Genomic DNA, 22,405 nt, shown 5'->3' on the forward strand with positions numbered 1-22,405 from the left:
GAGAAAGGGAGAGAGACCTGCCGCATGTATTTAGTGAGGCACAACTAGACCACCTTTACCACCTTACCCACGCTAGCTCTGTATACACGACAATGCAGGAATGTGTTTATAAATTACTTACTCACTGGTAAAGAGTTAGCCCGGATTTATCCAACTGTGTCGGATGCCTATTGGAGGGAATGTGGACATTGGGGCACGTTCCTACACATTTGGTAGGAGAGCCCCAAGCTACAACCCTACTGACAGGACATCAGGTCCCAAATCAAAGATATTTTGGATATTGAGCTACCTGACTCCCTGCTTCAGATGCTGCCTTACATTCCCACTATCCCTGCCAGCCGTTACCATAAGTCTGTGTTGCCCCACCTTCTAAATAGTATTGGGGGTATACAATGTACGGTTAACAGCAAACACACACACATAATAGGTTGAACTGGATAGACTGATGTCTTTTTTCAACCTCACAAACTATGTAACTATGTAACTATGTAACTATGTAAATACAGCCAGACAGTTGATTTCGGTATTCTGGAGGAAACTTCAAATTCCTGGTCCGATGGATTGGATCCGACTAGTGAATGATATTATGACTGCGGAGGAATGGATGGTGACATGTAAGGACTGGTACGGCAAATTTTATAGCATATGGACCACGTGGATACACTATACCGGTGAAGCCCCGTCAGGCTCCCAGGTGGCGCGGCCCATCCCTACCCCTGTACCTGATATGGTTGAGACTACCCAGGTCCCCTAACCCCTAGGGGTCATTGTTTGTTTTAGATGGACTAGACCTGAACCTTTGTGCTCTTTCATATCTATCTGAATTTGTCAAATAGTTGAGTGCTACCTTGTTCTGTTAACTTCCTTTTACCTGTCTCCCCTCCCCCCTGTTTTTTCACTTCTGGTTTCCTATTACCCCATATTTATACTTACTCGGTCCTATGTCCAAGTGAAGGTACTGAGTCATAACTGGCTCTGGTACCTGTTGGGGGAATTGGGGCATTATATTGTGTTAGTGTTCATCAATTGTAACACGGTTATGTTGTTCTCACTGCCCCGGTACCCCTTGCTTGGTTGTCATTACATAAGCTGTGACAATAACCTACTTTGAAAATTATAAATAAAGATTGCATAAACAAAAAAAAATGTATTTCCTTAAAATTCATTTATAACATATCGTAAAAACAAATTGCATAAAAAATGTGAACCATATACATCAGGTATTACTTTATTGAGAGCACCAAGGAAAATCTATATGTGTAGCATGCCTTTTATGGTAGACAATTTTCTAATCTTTTGTAGATGTATCATTTGCTTTGGAGGGTGGGGAGAATAAGAAATAAAAAAAAAAATTAAGAAAAAAAAATGTAAATACATTTTATATCAGTAGTGATATTACAGTAGATGAGTGGGCTTGGAGGGCATTGGAGGGTGGGGATAGTAAGAGATAAAAAATTAAAGAATAAAACGAAAACAAGAAAAAAAAAGTAGTGATATTAGAAGAGTTTTGAAAAGAAATGTTATTATTAATTATAATTTCAGAACCAAAAATTTCTTAACTTTTTTGTGAAGAGCTTGATTAAGCTCAGCATTCCTCAGGCTGTAGATGATAGGATTCATCAATGGGGTCACCACAGTGTACAACAAAGATCTGTACTTGTCTAGATCAGACCCCCCCTCCTTGGATGGAATTACGTAGATAGCGATAAAAGTCCCATAGTATACACAGACGGTGGTAAGGTGGGAACTGCATGTTGAGAAGATTTTTTCCTTCCAGTGAAAGACCTAATCTTCAAAATGGTGATAAAAATGTAGATGTAAGACACAAGGATAATTGTTAAAGGAACAAGCAATGTAAATAATGCGTAACAAAAGTCCATCCATAGCACAATGGACGTGTCTGAAGTAGATAATTCCACCAATGGGCTGTAGTCACAGAAAAATTGATCAAGGATATTGCCACGACAGAATTCAAATTGACTTATAAAAATAATTTCACTTGTTGTAAGGTAGAATGTTATTGCCCAAGAACCGAAAACAAACTGGAAGCAAAGGCTTGGTTTCATGATTAAAATGTAGTTTAAAGGGTTAGAAAGAGCTACATATCGATCATAAGACATTACTGCCAGAAGGAAACACTGAACAAACCCACAAACTCCATAAAAGTACAACTGAGTGATACAGCCACCAAGAGAAATGGATCCTTTTGACTTTAGTATGATCTCTAACATCATCGGCATGACTGACGTAGTTAGAAGAACATCAGCGATGGCTAGATTTTTGAGAAAGAAGTACATTGGGGTTTTAAGGTTATCACTGGTTGACACCAAAAAGACAATAGAAAGGTTTCCACCTGCTATTGCTATGTAAAGTAAAAGCAGGGCAACAATGAGTAGATGTTTGAAGTTTTGTAGGCTTTGGAATCCAAGAAGGTGGATCTCTGTAACTTTTGTCTCATTTTCACCGCACATATTAAATACCAGGAGGCTTACCTAATAATCAAAATAGAGATACATGCAATTACACAAACTGTTCAGAAAAAGTCTCTTTAAGCAAAAAAACTAAATTTAAATAAAATGAAAAGCAATAAAATAAAATACATACAGGTCAGTGAAAAAATATGTTAGTAAAAAAAATCAGTGAATTGCTAATGCATAAGCAAGTTCATCTTGCTTTTATGTAAAGTTCCCTCTCTCTCATATACGGTACATATTTATATTTATTGTAAGTACTTGCATGGGACTTGGTATCAGTCTCTTGCAGTCACCGTATAGAAGAGCTCAGACTGCGGGAGAAAAGAGCATCACAAGTGTTCTCCTAAACTCCATTTTTTTACTTTCTGCACCCTGACAAGTGTGCCCTCCCATCACCCTTCTTGGCTCTGTTTCACCTTTCAGGGGTGCTTGCACGATAATTGTGCAAGAAGCCACACTTGTCCTCTTGGACTCTTCATACACATGACAAATAACTTATTTATAAATCATTTGTAACACCATTTTACAACTAACTTTATTATTGAAAAATAGTTACTTCTTGCTATAGAATGATGACGTGAACAATCAGCATTTTTGCAAACACATATGAATATATTCATGAGGGCAACATTCCACACAGACAGAAATTATAGAAATAGAGAGAACCTGAAACCATTCCCTCATGATATTTGTCATGAATAGTCTATGCGTTTCACAGATATACCTCTTCTTCAGGACGCAGGATGTGCTCTCATATAGATCCTCACAATAGTATCAATCCATCTCTTAAAATGAGTGTATACATAAAAATAAACAAATGTACATAATATCCAAGCTTCTATACAATACATCATACATCAGAAAACATAGCTCATAATACTTGTTCCATATATCGTGGTGTGGACAAAGAAAAAAAAAATCCAAAAAAGTAGCCATAATACACATCACGTACTATCATATTCCTACCTATAAACATGTATACCCACATAATGGGAATCAAGTAGGTGGATATGATCCCCCCGGACTGTGGGAAGGCTAAAAAGCTAGGACAAGATAGGTAGACCTAATCAATCAAAAAAAGGAAAGAAAGTAGTATCAAATTATATTCATTGTCCCAGACAAAAAAACAATGATCCAAAAAGGAGGGTTCTAAATATCCAAAAGAAGTTGACTATATACAGTTACTTATGAGAAGTGTACAAAGAAAGGACCATCAGGCTTGAAAATGAACATCCTGTACTCAAATAGATATACAACGTCTATCAAAAAGTACAACATGTGCATTATGGAAGAGGTGTGTTGCAAGATGGCTTCTTGATTGGCTTCCTTTTTTCTCTCTTCACCACGAGGACAGCTATTATGAGCTACATTTTATTGTATAGAAGGTTGGATAGTATGTACATTCAGTGGCGTAGCGTGGGTTGTCAGCACCCGGGGCAAGGCAAGTAATTTGCGCCCCCTAACCTGCGGCATTTTAGCACTTGAGTTTCTTCTACTAGATTAGTTAAAGAAACCCTTACCCCCTAAGCACTTTAGAGCAGGCCAGGGTCCCCATAGATCACCTTTTAGAGCAGGGTCCCCATAGATCCCCCTTTAGATAATGGTCCCCATATAATCTATGGGGACATTTGTCTAAAGTGGGGAATCTATGGGGACCCTGCTCTAAAAGGGGATCTATGGGGACCCTGGCCTGCTCCAAAGAGAATCTATGGGGGCCCTGGCCTGCTCTAAAGGGGATCTATGGGGATCCTGCTCTAAAGGGGGGATCTATGGCCTATAGATCCCCCTTTCGAGCAGGCCTGGGCAGGTCCCCCATAGATCCTCCTTTACAGCAGGTCAGGGTGAGGTGAGGTCCCCCATATAGATCCCCTCTTACAGCAGGCCAGGGTGAGGTCCCCCATATAGATCCTCCCTTACAGCAGCCAGGGTTAGGTCCCCCATATAGATCCTCTATATGGGGGACGGGACCTCTCCTCACCCTGGACTGCTGTAAGGGGGATCTATATGGGGGACCTCACCTCACCCTGGCCTGCTGTAAGGGGGATCTATATGGGGGACCTCGGACCTCACCTCACCCTGGCCTGCTGTAAGGGGGGATATCTATATGGGGGACGGGACCTCACCTCACCCTGGCCTGCTGTAAGGGGGAATCTATATGGGGTACCTCACCTCACCCTGGCCTGGTCCCCAATATAGATCCCCCCTTACAGCAGGCCAGGGTGAGGTCCCCCATATAGATCCCTGGTCCCCCATATACATCCCCCCTTACAGCAGGCCAGGGTGAGGTGAGGTCCCTTCCCCCATATAGATCTCCCCCCTTACAGCAGGCCAGGGTGAGGTGAGGTCCTACATATAGATCCCCCCCTTACAGCAGGCCAGGGTGAGGTGAGGTTCGGACCCTGGCCTGCTGTAAGGGGGGGCTCTATTTGGGGGACCCCAGACCTAACCTCACCCTGGCCTACTGTAAGGGGGGATCTATATGGGGGACCTCACCTCACCCTGGCCTACTGTAAGGGGGGATCTATATGGGGGATCATGTCCCCCATATAGATCCCCCTTACAGCAGGCCAGGGTTAGGTGAGGTCCCGTTCCCCATTTAGATCTCCCCCCTTACAGCAGGCCAGGTTCCCCATAAAATAGATCCCCTTTACATAGTCTTCTCACTCAGTAGTCAGTCAGACAGTCACTAGTACAGCCAGTAGTACTCCTACCTTTTTTTCACCTGTGTCTCGACTCCCGACCACAGGCTAGGTTTTCCTCCTGCAGCACCACTGTCACCAGGCTCTCTGGCCTCTCACTTGCCTTCTTTGCTGAAATTGCTGACTCCAGTCCTGTTACTCCTGTGACTCCTCCTCGACACGCCGGCTTCTTCTTCTGCTGGCCTGGTGCCTGGTGGTTAACTCCCACGCTGCGCTGGGCGGCCGCTGCATGGGTTAGTCCCTCCCCCAGACAGTCCCTTGGCTCTCCGCACCCACCGCACACCTGGCCTCTCTCCCCCCCCCACCACTCCACAGTGGGCGACGCTGGATCTGATTCGGGAGCCGAGCGGCCGAGCCGAGCTGCCAAGCCAAAGCCAGCCAGCAGTGAGAGTGAGCCAGGGGCACTGCAGAGAGCAGACTCAGCGGGCGGCGACGGCCAGCCTATGACAGAGTGAGTGACATGACACTGAGGAGCGGATGCGCCCCCCCCCCCCCCAGATGTTGCGCCCGGTGCGGCCGGCCCCCCCTGCACCCCCCACACTACGCCACTGTGTACATTTGTTTATTTTTTATGTATATACTTTTATAGATGGATTGATAATACTGTGAGTATCTATATGAGAACTCATCCTGAGTCTTGAAGAATGGGATATCCAGGAAACGCATCGACTGCTCATGACTAATATCATGGTGGGATGGTTTTGAGTTCTCTCATATACACAATTGTGTGATCAAGCTTTTTTAGCATTTATGTACAGTGGAGTTTAACATAATTTGTAGTAAACATATATTGATTTTATATGTATATGGATTCTAAGTTGATTTGTTGACTTCATGAGATTCATTTTGAAATTCCCCTACTTCTTTGCACCAAATCTCAGATGACAGTCTATCCTATGGTTGAAATTTTAGGACAGGTCTCTAACATACCCTCTGTTCTTCCCCATTTTAACTCATTTATAATTGTTACATCACCTCTCCCCCACCAAAAATTTGAACCCAGACACATCGGGGTTAATTTACTTAATATAAATAGACTGTTCACTTTACAAGATAACTTTTGCTTAACTTACCGACTGAGATGAAGCTCTGCTGACTTCCATTATCCAATCACAATCATATGCAAGCAAAAATATGCATGTATATATATATATATATATATATATATATCAGAGATCGACCGATTATCGGCAACACCGATATATCGGGGGCCGACATGCACTTTCCCTGATATATCGGAATCGACCTGTTGATTTGGCAATATTTTTGTGACGTCATCGCGTATGTTGCGCCACATGCCTCCGCGCACTGGACAGCTCTTAGGCTGCCTCCCTCTGCCTCCTTAGTCCCTACAGTGTCTTTTACCTGCCGCTGCCACACTGGAGTCTGCATGCGGCACAGGCGGTTGGAAGGGAGAGTCGGGACATAGTTCTTCTACATCTAGTGAGTGCAGTGACCTGATACACATTCTGTATTCTGTTCTGTGATAATTGATAACAGTGACCAACAAAAAACAATCTCTCTGACACATGTTCTGTATCTGTTCTGTTCTGTAACACAGCCGCTGTGGCCACCCACCCACCCACCACCCACAGCTGCCGGTGCCAGCTAGCAACTCAGTCCCACACAGTCCACAGTGTAGTGTACCAGCCAGCCAGCCCCAGGCCCTGCCTATGTCCTCCTCTTGACTGTACCAGCTCTCCAGCCACAGGCTCTAGGCCTGTACGTGCTAGGCCAGCCACCACACAGGGTGCCAGCCAGCCACAAAAGGATGCCTGCCAGTCAGCCACAAAAGGGTGAAAGCCAGTCACCAAAGCTTGATGACAGCCAGCCACTCATCCAGTGCCAGCCATCCAGCCACGAAAGGGTGCCAGCCAGCCAGCCACCCACCCACCACAGGGTGAAAGCCAGCCAGCCACCCACCCACCACAGGGTGCAAGCCAGCCACCCCCCACCACACGGTGCCAGCCAGCCACCCACCACAGGGGGCCAGCCAGCCACCCACCCACCACACGGTGCCTGCCAGCCAGACAGCCACCCACAACAGGGTTCCAGCCACCACAGGGTGCCAGGCAGGCAGCCAGCCACCACAGGGTGCCAGCCAGCCAGCCACCACCGGGTGCCAGCCAGCCACCCACCCACCACACGGTGCCTGCCAGCCAGCTAGACAGCCACCCACAGCAGGGTGCCAGCCAGCCATTTTGTGTAAGCCTAAATTAGTGTCTGACTCTTTCTTGTTTCAATGGAGATGGATGGAGATAGAAAAATTAAAAGTGTGGTCTGGGAGTATTTCTCTTCTCCATTGCCAGGAAAATCAGTAGCACTGTGCAACACATGCAAAAAACAATATGAGCATGGGATAAATAACTGCAAAAACCAAAAATATGTCTAATCTTTGGGCCCATCTAAGAGTTCATCATCTTGAATTGTATAATGCAGCACAGAAAAAACAAAATGAATCACAAGGTGAATCATCCCTATCCCAGACAATAATAACAGATATGTTTCAGAAAAAAAAAACAGGTGGCAAAAATTAGATGGAAGATCCCAACTGCTGGACAGAGTAATCACAGAGATGATGGTCACTGATAACCAGCCATTTACAATAGTGTCTGACTTGAGCCAAGGTACACACTGAAGAGTGACAAGTTTTATCAAACTGAAATGCTGCAAAAGATTCCCCAAAAGGTCATTGACAAAGTTAAAACTATGCTGCAACCAGAAAATGCTGGCAACTCACTCTCACTCACGACGGACTGCTGGTCAGGACAAACAGAATCACTAATGAGTCTTACATGCCACTACATTGACAGCGGATGGACAAGAAGGCATTTGGTGTTGAATACAAAAGTGATGCAAGGATCCCACACTGTATATTAAAGAAAAGTTTCTAGGCATGCTAGAAGAATGGGGAATCAGCAAAGACCGAGTGATGCTTGTGCTGCTAGACAGTGGAGTGAACATGGTTAAAGGTATGAGACTTGCTGATTGCTGAAATGTCAGACCTCATTTGCATGGCACACACCCTCCAACTGGTGGTAAATGATGGTCTGTCACACCAGAAAGCTTTGATGGACATTATTACCATGCTGAAAAAGTGCGCAGGCCATTTCCACCATTCTGTTCTTGCCAAGCAACGACTGAGGTGCATTTCGGAAGACCTTGGCCTACCCAAAAACAACCTGATACAGGCTGTTCCAACACAATGGAACTCAATGCTACACAAGTTACAGAGGATGCTGGAGCAGAAGCGAGCTCTCACCATATATTCTGGTGAATATGGACTTTCTTGCCCTACTGCAGATCAGTGGGACATAGTGGCCAACATTATAGAAATGCTTGTGCCCATTGAGGAAGTGACACTGGAGGTGAGTCATTACGACTCATCTGTTTCCTCTGTGATCCCATGTATGAGAGTCCTGAAGATGCTTCTTCAACAGAATGAAGGACCCAACACATGTGGCATCAAAGCATGTAGGCAGGCCATGAAGGACAGCCTCGCCAAAAGGTTTGAGAAGCATGAGGAGAATAAAACTGTTGTGCTTGCATGTCTTTTGGATCCTCAATACAAGAACCATCCTTTCTCCTCTGATGATGTATTGGCCAAGGCAAAGCAATGGCTGACAGAAGATATTCAACAGCAGGTGCAGGAGGTTCCTCCTGAGGAAAAGAAAAGTCAAGGACAAGAAGAGAAGGTTTCTGATGTGGAAGAGCAGGATGCAGGAGAAAAATGTCCCAAAAGACAACAGACAGAAGAGAAAATTAATTGTGGTCAAATAGATGTAATTTTCATGGGGCCTCATGCAGAGGATTCATCAGAATCGGCAATAATGAGCCTGGATGATGAACTTCATCTCTATTTGAAGGAACCAGTTGTTGACAGAAGAAGTGATCCTCTTCAGTGGTGGAAAGAAAATGAGGCACGCTACAAAAGACTTGCTTCTCATGCTAGAAGATACCTTTCTGCTCCTCCTTCCTCAGTACCAAGTGAGCGTGTTTTTAGTTAAGTGGCAGCAATTTATGAAAAGAAAATAAGCCGTTTAACTGGTGAACATACGGACAAACCTGTAATGTATTCTTTTTGGTCTATATTTTAACATCATACTATGGAATGTCTCTATGGCTCCGGTTTGACAAAAATATGTAAGGTGAGGTATGTCCTTCTGGATTTGGGGATCTTTCACTAACTGAGATAGGGCATCATAAGCTGGGCTCTTCTTTTGAAGCCATTGGAGATCCTCAGATTCAGGAAAACTTGCCTCATGTAAGCACCCATACTCCTCCTCTCCAACTTTCCATGTATGTACATTTAGGACATGATAAAGTATTGACTCCCATCTCATTTTAAAATAATCCCCATCTCCTTTGGACGTTCTGCTGCACCAATAAAAGTGGTTTAGAATAGGCCCAATCCACGGTGTTAGTGGTCTGTAGGCCTTTTTCTTGGTCAATTGAAGCAACTTTCTTTTTATATTTTTCACATAGTGCCAAATGTCGAATTGGTGCTTGATAGGTTGATAACGTGGACCACTTAACATTTTTCTAATTCCGGTATGTCGATCTGTGCCGATGAAATGGACTTCCAAATTGTTCTCCAGTATTCTGTCTAAGCATTTAATGAACCCAAATTTCTCCATGGCAACAGATGAAGTGGTCTGTGTGACTTGAACCACCTCTAAATCGACAATTTTTTTGGATACTCTGTCCATAAAAGTGTATGTACAATATTTGGCTGAGAATCCAGGACTATCGCATTGCCCATCGCCCACCAGGAACAATGGGTTTTCCTTTACCAAGCTCTGGACCTCTTCTTGTTCCTTTTTCCATGCAATGTCTATAGCTGGAAATACAAAACGTTGCTGGCTGCTATGAAACGAAGACTTCCCAAACATAAGAATTCCAGCATAATCGCATAGTTCCTTAAATTTTGCGTAACTAGATCCTGAAAGAACTATTGATCCAGCAATGATGATGTTTCCAGCGGTTATATTCTTAATTTTTGGCTGACTCTGCCACAGCTTTAAATTATGTTGTGATTGGCATATGGAATGTACAATTACCATCGATCCCACATATTTTTTATCGAGTTTGGTAATTTTAGCTGAGCAACTTCTCCGTGGGCATCTCATTTCCATCAAGATGGGGTCGAGGCAACTTTCAAAGACAATGTATTTTTTTCTTTTATTACTGTGTTTGGATCTTGACTTGCTACCAATTCCTCATGCTCAAATTTTTCTGGTGATTCACATGCGGAAATGTGAAAACTGGAGTCCTGCTCATACTTTAATTTCCTTTTTTTTTCAATCAAAATGCTTGGTAGGGGTGAATCACTCACTGACTCATTGTCTGACAAAACATTTATAGGTGTTTGTACAGAAGCAGATGGACCTTCAATGTCCATTGATTGGACAGGGACCTTGCATTTCGACGAAGAAGGAAACACATCTTTGAGTGGTGTGGACTCATGCAGAGGCTGTATAAAATATGTAAATTCTTGGACATATGGGTGATCATGAATTATGCTTTCCTCCTTTGCTACTTTGAAATAACTTTCCTCTGATTTTTCCCATTCCAATTCAAAGTCAACTGTTTGGGTACTCACATCTGTGCAGAGTTTGATCTTCTGTGAGGACTGATGACAAGGACATTTACACTGAGATGTGCATGGTTCACCGCTTTTGTCTTCAGTCCTTCTTCTTTTTGACAGTCTTTTTTCCCAGCTGTCATCAGAAAGTATACTTGAACTGGTTTGTGGAAAAATAGTCGGCACAGCATTTGCCAGTAAAAATGTTTTGGTTCCTTTGATGACATAACAATCCCTATCAAAATGCATGGAACAGATTCTAAACTTGTCTCCTCTTTCATCTTCCAATATCAATTTTGTAAAATCTGGAATCATGTTTTCATCCATTCCAGCATTTGCTAACCAAACTTGGATGCGAGTAGGTTGTTTTGGAAATTTGAAAAAAGAAACATTGGCTGGTGTGGATTTACGTCCGGTGACATAACCGCATGTCTTCACAAAGCACTTTGGCATTTCTATAATCGAGAAAGTTTGTATTAGTTTGGACAATGCATCTTTTTGTTGTGACACTTACCAAAACATAGATCTAGGTGTTTCTATTTTCCGTCACATTAACTTGGCAAAATTTTAATGTTCATCCTTAGTTCCATAAAGAAAATAAAAATGGTTTAATTTGTAGATTAGTAGATTGCCGCTTTATTTAGGGTTGTATGGTTGATGTATATTTGTGTTATATTGTGATAAATCAAGACAGACTTTTCTTAGGTCATTCACCCATTAAAAATTTTTGCATCAGGTTTTCCCTTGTATCTAATTTATGAGCATGTGAAAAAAATTATATTAAATGCTTGAAAATAAAGGGGGGGGAGGGGGGGTCTTAAACTTTTATAAAGCATAGTGTATATATAATATCTCTAACTTTTTATATAGCCAATTGTTTTTATTTCATGTAATTTTCAAACTTTTATTAAATTTTATTGTGCCTTAAATTTTATGCTATAATAAATAAATATATACAATTTCATGTCATGTCTTCAGCTTTTTGTCTTCTGATTTTGTCTTCTTGGTAATATATATATATATATATATATATATATATATATACATATACATACACACACACACACACACATCAGACATATATTTTTAATTATTTTTTGTAGTCTAAAAAAAATTATATATATATATAATTTTTTTAGACTACAAAAAATAATTAAAAATATATGTGTGTGTATGTATATATATATATATATATATATATATATATATATATATATATATATATGTATGTATGTATGTGTATGTGTATATATATATATATATATATATATATATATATATATATATATATATATATATATATATATATACACATACATACATACATACATACATATACACACACACACACACATATATTTTTAATTATTTTTTGTAGTCTAAGAAAAAATTATATATATATATATATATATATCATTTTTTTTAGACTACAAAAAATAATTAAAAATATATGTGTGTATATGTATGTGTGTGTGTGTGTGTATGTATGTGTGTATATATATATATATATATATATATATATATATATATATATATATATATATATATATATATAATAATCTAAAAAAAAAAAGATTTATAGACACACATAATCAAACACATATATATATTTTTGGAAATAAATATATATATATATATATATATATATATATATATATATATATATATATATGCTATAGGGGAGAGGGAGATGGAGCTACCATGTAGTCACCGGGTTGTGGGATAAGAACCCAGGTGATACTCCCAGTAGGGGGGGATTATGGACTTTAGAGGGCTGGTATAATAGTGAACAACAAGGAGATTAAAAATATAATATTTTATTAATCAGGAGGAAAATATATCATTTAAAAACATATACAAAATACACGGACATAGTAACATATGTATCACAAAAATGACTTATCCATGTAATAACATTGAGATGTGTAATTAGTTGGTTCGACGCGTTTCACCTGATTGAAACAGTTAGCTTCTTCAGGAACCAAAAAAGTTCTAGGCAGCAAGGGCCTCTAATGTAAACATTAACAAAAAAGAAGAAAAAACAAAAATTATAAGAAGACACATCATGTATACATATAGTCAACAAGCTATGCCTTTGAAAGTGAATATCAAGGCAAATATACAAAGATTTATTAGTATGTTAACTTGCTCACCTAGGTCATATTGTCGGTTAGCTAGGGAAGGGGTTCAAGATGCCCAAATCGTCCAGTGCGAGCCAGGACAGACAAAGCTTCCCTCCAGCAGATCCTGCAGGGGGATCAGAGTCCCTCTGATGAGATAGGGTGGATCGGACCTCCTCCAGATATACCCCAATGATTGATTATATCATTGTTCAGTGCAGATGGATGCCCCCCATGTATTAGTATGGAGGTACTGGCAAAAATTAGCCCAATGGCTAAGGGTAATATGTATCAGCCCAGATAACCCCGAAGTGCTGGCATAAAAACAAAATATGAAAAAAAGACAATAATAAGGATACATTGTGGCTGGATAGCCAAAAGATACACTATAGGCAAAATATAGCAAAGCAAAGTTCCTTTGTTGTTAGTGCTTACCTATATTAGAGATAAATAGCGCATGGAGGTCCGAGTGCCGATGCTTGCGGCACAGTTTGCCGCTGCTATCGGCGTGCTCGCCTCGTGGGCTTATAAATAGGGAGAGGTCCCACCGGAAGTGCGACGCTAGCAGCGTCATAACGTCACTTCCGGTGCGGGCGCAATGCATCTGCGTCACTACCGGAGTGGCGGAAGATGGTACTACAGCCAGAAAGGCAGTGCGCACTAATCCCATTATTGGGAGAGGAACAAACGTCCATGGAGGGGCGTATCTCCTCTGCTTTGCGCCCGAATCCACCCTGATGTGGAGAAAGCTCATAGCTAACCAGGCTAAAAGCTTGAGCTTTCTCCACATCAGGGTGGATTCGGGCGCAAAGCAGAGGGGATACGCCCCTCCATGGACGTTTGTTCCTCTCCCAATAATGGGATTAGTGCGCACTGCCTTTCTGGCTGTAGTACCATCTTCCGCCACTCCGGTAGTGACGCAGATGCATTGCGCCCGCACCGGAAGTGATGTTATGATGCTGCTAGCGTCGCACTTCCGGTGGGACCTCTCCCTATTTATAAGCCCACGAGGCGAGCACGCCGATAGCAGCGGCAAACTGTGCCGCAAGCATCGGCACTTGGACCTCCATGCGCTATTTTTCTCTAATATAGGTAAGCACTAACAACAAAGGAACTTTGCTTTGCTATATTTTGCCTATAGTGTATCTTTTGGCTATCCAGCCACAATGTATCCTTATTATTGTCTTTTTTTCATATTTTGTTTTTATGCCAGCACTTCGGGGTTATCTGGGCTGATACATATTACCCTTAGCCACTGGGCTAATTTTTGCCAGTACCTCCATACTAATACATGGGGGGCATCCATCTGCACTGAACAATGATATAATCAATCATTGGGGTATATCTGGAGGAGGTCCGATCCACCCTATCTCATCAGAGGGACTCTGATCCCCCTGCAGGATCTGTTGGAGGGAAGCTTTGTCTGTCCTGGCTCGCACTGGACGATTTGGGCATCTTGAACCCCTTCCCTAGCTAACCGACAATATGACCTAGGTGAGCAAGTTAACATACTAATAAATCTTTGTATATTTGCCTTGATATTCACTTTCAAAGGCATAGCTTGTTGACTATATGTATACATGATGTGTCTTCTTATAATTTTTGTTTTTTCTTCTTTTTTGTTAATGTTTACATTAGAGGCCCTTGCTGCCTAGAACTTTTTTGGTTCCTGAAGAAGCTAACTGTTTCAATCAGGTGAAACGCGTCGAACCAACTAATTACACATCTCAATGTTATTACATGGATAAGTCATTTTTGTGATACATATGTTACTATGTCCGTGTATTTTGTATATGTTTTTAAATGATATATTTTCCTCCTGATTAATAAAATATTATATTTTTAATCTCCTTGTTGTTCACTATTATACCAGCCCTCTAAAGTCCATAATCCCCCCCTACTGGGAGTATCACCTGGGTTCTTATCCCACAACCCGGTGACTACATGGTAGCTCCATCTCCCTCTCCCCTATCTTTTGATACATTTTACTAATAGGATGCGGCTTGGTATTAAGGTCTATGATCAACTGTATATTTCTGTTTTCCCATATATATGTATGCTAGTATAAAAAATATAAATTTATATATACACAAACATGCTAAAATATATATATATATATATATATATATATATATATATATATATTATTCACACTAATAAAATATATTTATATACACGCTCAAAATTTAAAAAAAAAAAAAAAATATATATATATATATATATATATATATATATATATATATATATATATAAATAAAAATATAAATATAAATATATATATATATATATATATATATATATATAAATTTTCTTATGTATGTAGACAAAGAATGAAAAGGGTGCTGTTCAAAAACATATAAATATATAGAAGATGAAAAATGACAAGACGCACAACAATAATTTGTGAACATATAATAATTTTATTTAATATGTTGACATTAAAATAACAATTAAAAGACACATAAAAAACATTTATAAAGAATATATGAAAGAGAACAAATACAAAGGAAAGAAAATTTAGAAATAAATGTATTTCCTTCTTATGTGTTGATAATCTGATAAGAAAAAAATAAATAAAAAACAATTAAAATTTTTTAGATAAAATATGTAGAATAAATAAAATAATAAAATAGTTCATTTACTTACCTGAAAAGGGGTATTAAAATCAATGTATTTGTAGGATGGAAAGCGTGTTTCCCTCTAATTGTGAAAATAACATAATTAAAAGTAGTAAAATTTTATTACAAACATTGACAATAAAAATTTGTGAAATAATTGACTCTATGGTTGTGTATTTAGTATTTCTGTGGGTGTGTACAAATTAATAAAAACATAGTGAAAGCTATAGGTCTGGAGGTTCAATAATAATTGTATCGTAAATTTAAAAATGATATAATTTAATATTATATTTTTTATTTTAAACAGTCACTTTAAAAAAAAAAAAAATGAATATTAAAATGAATTTTGTATAAAAAAATTTTAAATTGTATTTCTTACCTGCAATGTTGTAATGAAAATAGTATAATGCTGACATTCAACAGCGTGCTTGATTGTCCTTTTTTGGCAAGGTTAGCCATTTTAAAGCGGAGTTCCGGGCACGAAATTCATTTTCTAATAAATACTGCATTGTATTCCTTACCCTCCGCTGAGTCCGAATTGGATATTCCCATATTTTTAATTTTTTAGCTTTAATATATAAGAAGGGGAGTGAGGTGGGTGTTGGAGGGGGGGGGGGGGGTTGGGATGGCCATTGTTTTATTTCTTTGTCCTTGTTACTTGTTTTCGTGGAGGTGGTCTGACAATTTGTTTGGGGTGTAGTAAATGAAGACAAAGAAAAAATAAACAGTACCAATTGCTGTCCCCTTTAAAAAAATGTACAATACAAGTTGTTGTCCCCTTTAAAAAAAAAAAATAGCAGTCGTTGTCCCCTTTAAAAAAAAATATAAAACTTTTTTGTCCCATTTTAAATATAAAAAAATATGTTTTTACACCTTAAAAAACAAAGCAAAGTAACAGTTGTTGTCCCCTTTAAAAAAAAAAATTGCAGTCGTTTTCAGTCGTTGTCCCCTTAAAAAAAAAAAAAAAATGGCCCCTTTTAAAAAAAATTAAAAATTTTTTTTACAAAGAAAAGTAACAGTTGATGACAGTCCTTGTCCCCTTTAAAAAAAAAAAGGTTGATGTTCACTTTAAAAAAAAAAATACTTGTCCCCTTTAAAAAAAAAGTTTTTTCCGCTTAAAATATAAAGCAAAGTAACTGTTATTGTAACCTTTAAATAAAAAAAAAAAAAAAAAAGTTGTTCTCCCCCTTTACAAAAAAAAAAAAAATGTTGTCCCCCCTTTAAAAAAAAAAAAAAAATTTGTTGCCCCATTTTTACAAATAAAATTAAAAGTTGTTGCCCCCTTTTCTGTAATCAAATTTTACATTGGTAACACACTTTACACATTTTTGTATACCTGATTACATTGCACTTACCTTTTGGATTTTTATTAGTGCAGCTTGCAGTTGGACCGCCGAACGCTAGGACCCGCTCTCTCTCTCTCTCTCTCTCTCTAACGATAACAAAGGAATTACTGGCAAAGCAGTTTGTTTGCAGGTTTAAAAATGGCGCCGTCCGCGCTGGGCTCCGCCTAACATCGCGTCATTTCCTGTTTGGAAATAACGCGATGAGAACAGCGGTCGGCTGCCCACGTGACTGCAAAGTGCATCATGGGAGCGCCGAGGAAGAGCTCCCAGGACGCATTGCAGCGCGGAAGTGACGAGGAGAGCCGAGGCGCAGGAGGGAGGAAGTGCTTTGAAAGGTGAGTATACAAACCTCTGTATACAGGTAAGTGAAGAAAAAAAAAAATATGGGAATATCCAATTCGGACTCAGCGGAGGGTAAGGAATACAATGCAGTATTTATTAGAAAATGAATTTCGTGCCCGGAACTCCGCTTTAATTGCCTCATTCTGAATAGCTGAAGCTTTCCAACGTCCTTAAACATTTCTGGCTACCTCTGCAGCCGACACCTGATAGTAATTAGTGAATTGTCTAAACAAGGCAGAAATGTATCTCGCCTCTGTGACAACACCCACAGATTTACCTGACTTCCTGTCACATACACCCCCCCCTTCCCCCTTGTTTCAACCCTAGGGTTGGGACACAGGTTGCCAGGCACGCATGCACTCGGGACAAACCATCTGCATTCCCCATTTGAACACCGGGGCGATGCGTTACCACAAAACTAAATTCCTGTCGGGCCAGGAACCACCTATTTATTCTCCTATTGGTCTCCTTGTTCTGTGCCATCCACCTTAACGGGGCATGATCCGTCACCAGTTCAAACTGTCTACCCACGAGGTAGTACCGGAGAGAATCCAAAGCCCATTTCACCGCCAAACACTCTTTCTCAATGGTGGCATAATTCTCCTCATGGGCCTTCAACCTTCGGTTGAGGTACATGACAGGGTGTTCTTCCCCCTTGATAATCTGGGACAGTACAGCTCCTAAACCCACATTTGACATTTCTGGACCTAAATATTTACCTGGAAAACGGTAAACTAAGAACAACCACTTACAAAAAAAGTACGGGAGCAAACACACTGCTCAGAGCAGACAGTGCACACCCAGAACCACTGAAGAAAGGTATCCCTGTAGGGCAATTCATAAGGTTGAAGAGAAACTGCTCCAACTACAATGACTACCTAATCGAAGCAAAGAAATTATCCACAAGATTCAGAGAGAGAGGATATTCTCACAGAACCCTCCGACGAGCAAAACAAAAAGCAGGCCTAAAAACAAGGGACCAACTCCTCAATACTTCAAAACCAAAAGACAATAAAAACACCATAGCTCCACCTCGTCTAATTACAAAATTCGTAAACCAATGGAAAGATATTAGAGAAGTACTAAATAGACACTGGTACCTCCTACAAATGACAGACAGGATCAAAAATATAGTAGGCCCAAAACCACTATTAGTGGCAAAAAGGTCTAAAAATCTTGGAGATCACCTGGTGCATTCCGAATACACCAGATCAAATTCACAGAAGAACTGGTTGACAGACTTGCCTAAACTAAAAGGCATGTACCCGTGTGGACACTGCCACATATGTGAATTCGTGGAAAAAAACCAATACTTTCACAGACTCGTCAGGTACAAGAAACTACAATATAAATTCATTTAAAAAATGCAGTACCTCACGCCTTCTATACCAAATCACATGCCCATGTAATAAAATTTATGTTGGTAAAACTAAAAGAACACTCCGTATAAGGATAGGAGAGCACCTGAAAAGTATAAGACTAAAGGAGGAAACTCCAATTGCACAGCACTTCCTCGAAAAACATGAAGGCAACCCCAAAGGACTCAAAGTTAAAGGTTTCTGGGTACTAGAAATTCCAGCACGACGCGGTGACTTCGACCAAGTCTTACTGCGCCATGAGAAAGCCTGGATCTTTAGACTCGATACTTTAACACCTAAAGGTCTGAACAACGAACTAAGTCTGAAAGTCTTCCTGGACCCTTAGATCAATCTTTTAGATCTCAGCTCCTTCACATTTCAGACTATACCCTTCCCATTGCTCTATAATACAAGATCCTTCAAATGATTACCCTGAGCAATATACAAAGTAAGATCTATAGAGTACTCAGAGACAATATCTAAAAATCCACTATCTATACAATATCTTCCATTTATCTCAAACTAAATTAATGTACCACTATGTCGCCTTTACGGATGCCATCCGTTAAAATATCAAATAAAACTGACATAAGTTTTCTATTTTTATTACTTTCTATCCGTGAATCCATGCATACTTTGTCAGTTTCTTATTTGTTTTATTTGTTGTCCTATATGTACATCAATCTGGAATAAATGTAATAAACAGGGTATTCCCTGTTTCCTCCACAAGATGGCACTAGTTCGGTTAGATGGCGAAAATCAATTAACAAAACTACCCAATGGGAAAGAAACGTAGACTATTTAAACCATCAATGAATAGCGTCCTCTACGTTCTGAAGAAGCATGCGTAATCACGTGAAACGCGTCAATGGCAAACGGCAGACGCCAACACCAAGCCCATCCTCACACAGGAACCTCCGACTCCATGGAAGACCCGATACGCCGCAACGCCGGCACCTAGAGGTACGACACATGCGTGCAGGAACTTACACGGAAGAAGCTACCTCCCCCCTCCACCTTCCCCCGCCGGATCCCGCTACACGGCATTCAAGACAAAGCACTTTATTGGTGGAACGGAGCCACGCTACATACAACAGACCGCAAATAGTTCTGGATTGAAGGCTGTGCTAAGTAATACAGACCCGGATGTCCCTTGAAAGCCTTGAGGTAATGTAGCTCTGTGACACCGAGGCAGGTCGACCGGACAACAAGGGGTGAGTAAAGACAACGAGTATATACATTGATCAATCACTGACATAGAGAAACGATCGGGCATTGCCCAGAAGATCTCTGTCACCAACATACAAGGAGTTACTCCCCTTTATTAATTGTCCTGGTCCCGGGTGCCACGAGCCCCTCTTTATGGCTGACTAAGCACAGACCCAAGAATTAACCATTTGTGCATCGCACAAGAAAAGGAAGCAATTCCTTATTTATTCCACTCATCATCTGGTTCTGACACTTATTTCTCCCCCCCCTCCTCCCCCCACACCAATACCTGCTGCACATTGTCATACCTCCGGACATAAAGATCAAGATCACTTTACAGCGACCATTGATACTCACAATATGAGCTCCAACGCTTAAGCCAAAGTACTTAACAAAGTGCACACTTTTTTCATTTTAATTAGGGGCAATATTTTTTTATTCCCCATTATACATTGCCATATTGTGATATCAACTATTCCTATCATATTCCCTTAAGAGTCGGGAAAAGCCCTATGCAATTGTCACTTGCACTTACTGTATGAATTGTTATTATATACCTTCATGCATGTTCTGAATGTCCTGATAATACTTATCCTTCATTCATAAGTGTGAGCTTCATAGGTAGCTCTTGGTTCAGTTGATTAGATCATAGTAGAAGTGACATACTATCCCACTGGATAGATCTCTTCTAGCATCACCTACTATGAGGGTGGGCTGGGTTTGGTTGGGATATTGCTGACTTCAGCCACCCTACCATCATTAGTCCAGAGAGTTATGTTTTTAAATAGATGATTCAACTGAGTCATCAATGCTACATGAATTTGTATATGTATCTATTTTCATTTGTCTATCTTTTTTGAAATCACCAATAAAGTTTATTTATGCACCTCATAAATCTGTGAGCCTAGTGATTGCAACCATCGTGAGAGGATCTATTTCCCCTCAAAATACCCCCTCTTTTTATTTAGTGATTCTACGGTTGCCTGTGGTTCCTGGTATACACTTACCAACCTCATTGAGATATTATATATAGGTAGATTTTTCTACACACTGAGATCATACCTCTTCCCTGGTATTTTACTTATGTCTGTGATACATGACAGGGTAGTCTTCCCCCTTGATAATCTGGGACAGTACAGCTCCTAAACCCACATTTGACGCATCTGAACCACAAAGTCCCATGAAAAATCAGGCGAATTTAAAACTGGCTGACTACATAAGGCCTGTTTTAAAGCCTGAAAAGCTATTTCTGCTTCGGGAGTCCATTTGAGCATGACAGACTCCTTCCCTTTGGTCAAATTGGTCAGGGAAGCAGCCTGTGAGGCAAAATGGGGAATAAAACGGCGATAATAACCTGCAATCCCCAAAAATGCACAAACCTGTTTCTTGTTGGTGGGACGTGGCCAATCCTGAATAGCCTCAACTTTGTTTATTTGGGGCTTGATTAGACCTCTTCTAATGGTATACCCCAGATACTTCACCTCTTCTAGCCCAAGGGTACATTTTTTTGGATTGGCTGTAAACCCGGCTTTCCAGATGGAATCCAACACAGCCTGAACTTTTGGAAAGTGCAAGTGCCAATCCTCACTGTGGATGACCACGTCATCGAGGTATGCAGCAGCATAGGCTCAAAAAGGGCCAAAGGGTCTTATCCATGGTGCGTTGAAATGTGGCGGGAGCATTCTGTAACCCAAAAGGCATCCTCTGATATTGGAAAGATCCGTCTGGAGTTACAAATGCTGTTTTTTCCCTGGCCGACCCCGAGAGAGGAATTTGCCAATAACCCTTGGTCAGGTCTAACGTCGTCATGTACCGGGCAGTGCCTAGGCGATCAATCAGTTCATCTATGCGGGGCATAGGATAGGTGTCAAACTTAGTGATTTTATTCAGGCGGCGAAAGTCATTACAAAACCGCCAACTTCCATCTGGTTTGGGCACTAAGACAATGGGACTGGACCAATTACTATTTGACTCTTCTATCACCCCCAGCTCAAGCATTTTTTTTTACTTCCTGGCAAATTGCCTCTCGTCAGGCTTCTGGAATTCTATAAGGCTTTAACTTGACCTTATTCCCTGGTGTGGTGATAATGTCATGTTTAACTCCGGAGACCCAACCTGGCACGTCTGAAAACTTCTCCCTATTACGGAGCACAAATTCTTTAACCTCCTGTTGCTGAGTTTTGGACAGAGTCTCCACTATCCCAACTTCAGGGACCACCAGGTTAAATGGAGCAGAAAATCGGGTAGTCTTAGCAACCAAGGACTCTCTATCCTTCCATGGTTTCAACAAGTTCACATGATAGAGCTGCTCAGGTTTTCGTCTTCCCGGATGGCCTCGACAATGGGTAGGGGTATCAACGGACTGCGGAAATGTGGCGTGGGTGCAGTAATCTGACACACTGGATAGGAAGAGCAGTACAATTCCACTTCCTTAGTGATCCCAGGCCAATAAAACCTCTGGGTTATTCTCTCCCGGGTTTTTTCTGCTCCCAAATGTCCCCCAAGAATGTGCCCATGGGCCAGTTCCAAAACCATCTTGTCGTACGGTTTAGGCACTACCAGTTGCTCAAGGGTGTCCTCTATCCTCTGTGACACTCGATATAACTGATCCCTTTCAATAATGAAGTAAGGGAGGGCAATCCTCTCGTCAGGGTT

The 22,405-nt window shown here is 40.6% G+C and overlaps 1 protein-coding gene and 1 pseudogene across 2 annotated transcripts in view; one reads left to right on the forward strand and one right to left on the reverse strand.

Annotated features, from left to right (window-relative positions):
* The window catches only part of LOC309552915 (olfactory receptor 5G26-like), a gene marked incomplete at both ends in the record, with an annotated part of 360,843 nt that overhangs the window by 240,651 nt on the left and 97,787 nt on the right, over positions 1 to 22,405 (forward strand). The gene's annotated exons all lie outside the window — the stretch shown is intronic.
* Positions 1,531 to 2,471, reverse strand: LOC309552143 (olfactory receptor 5G9-like; annotated as a pseudogene). The gene has a single exon. The product of its transcript is annotated as an olfactory receptor 5G9-like (transcript).

Source organism: Pelophylax lessonae, assembly GCF_965119305.1.
Source record: "Pelophylax lessonae genome assembly, chromosome: 4".
Taxonomy (NCBI): Eukaryota; Metazoa; Chordata; class Amphibia; order Anura; family Ranidae; genus Pelophylax; species Pelophylax lessonae.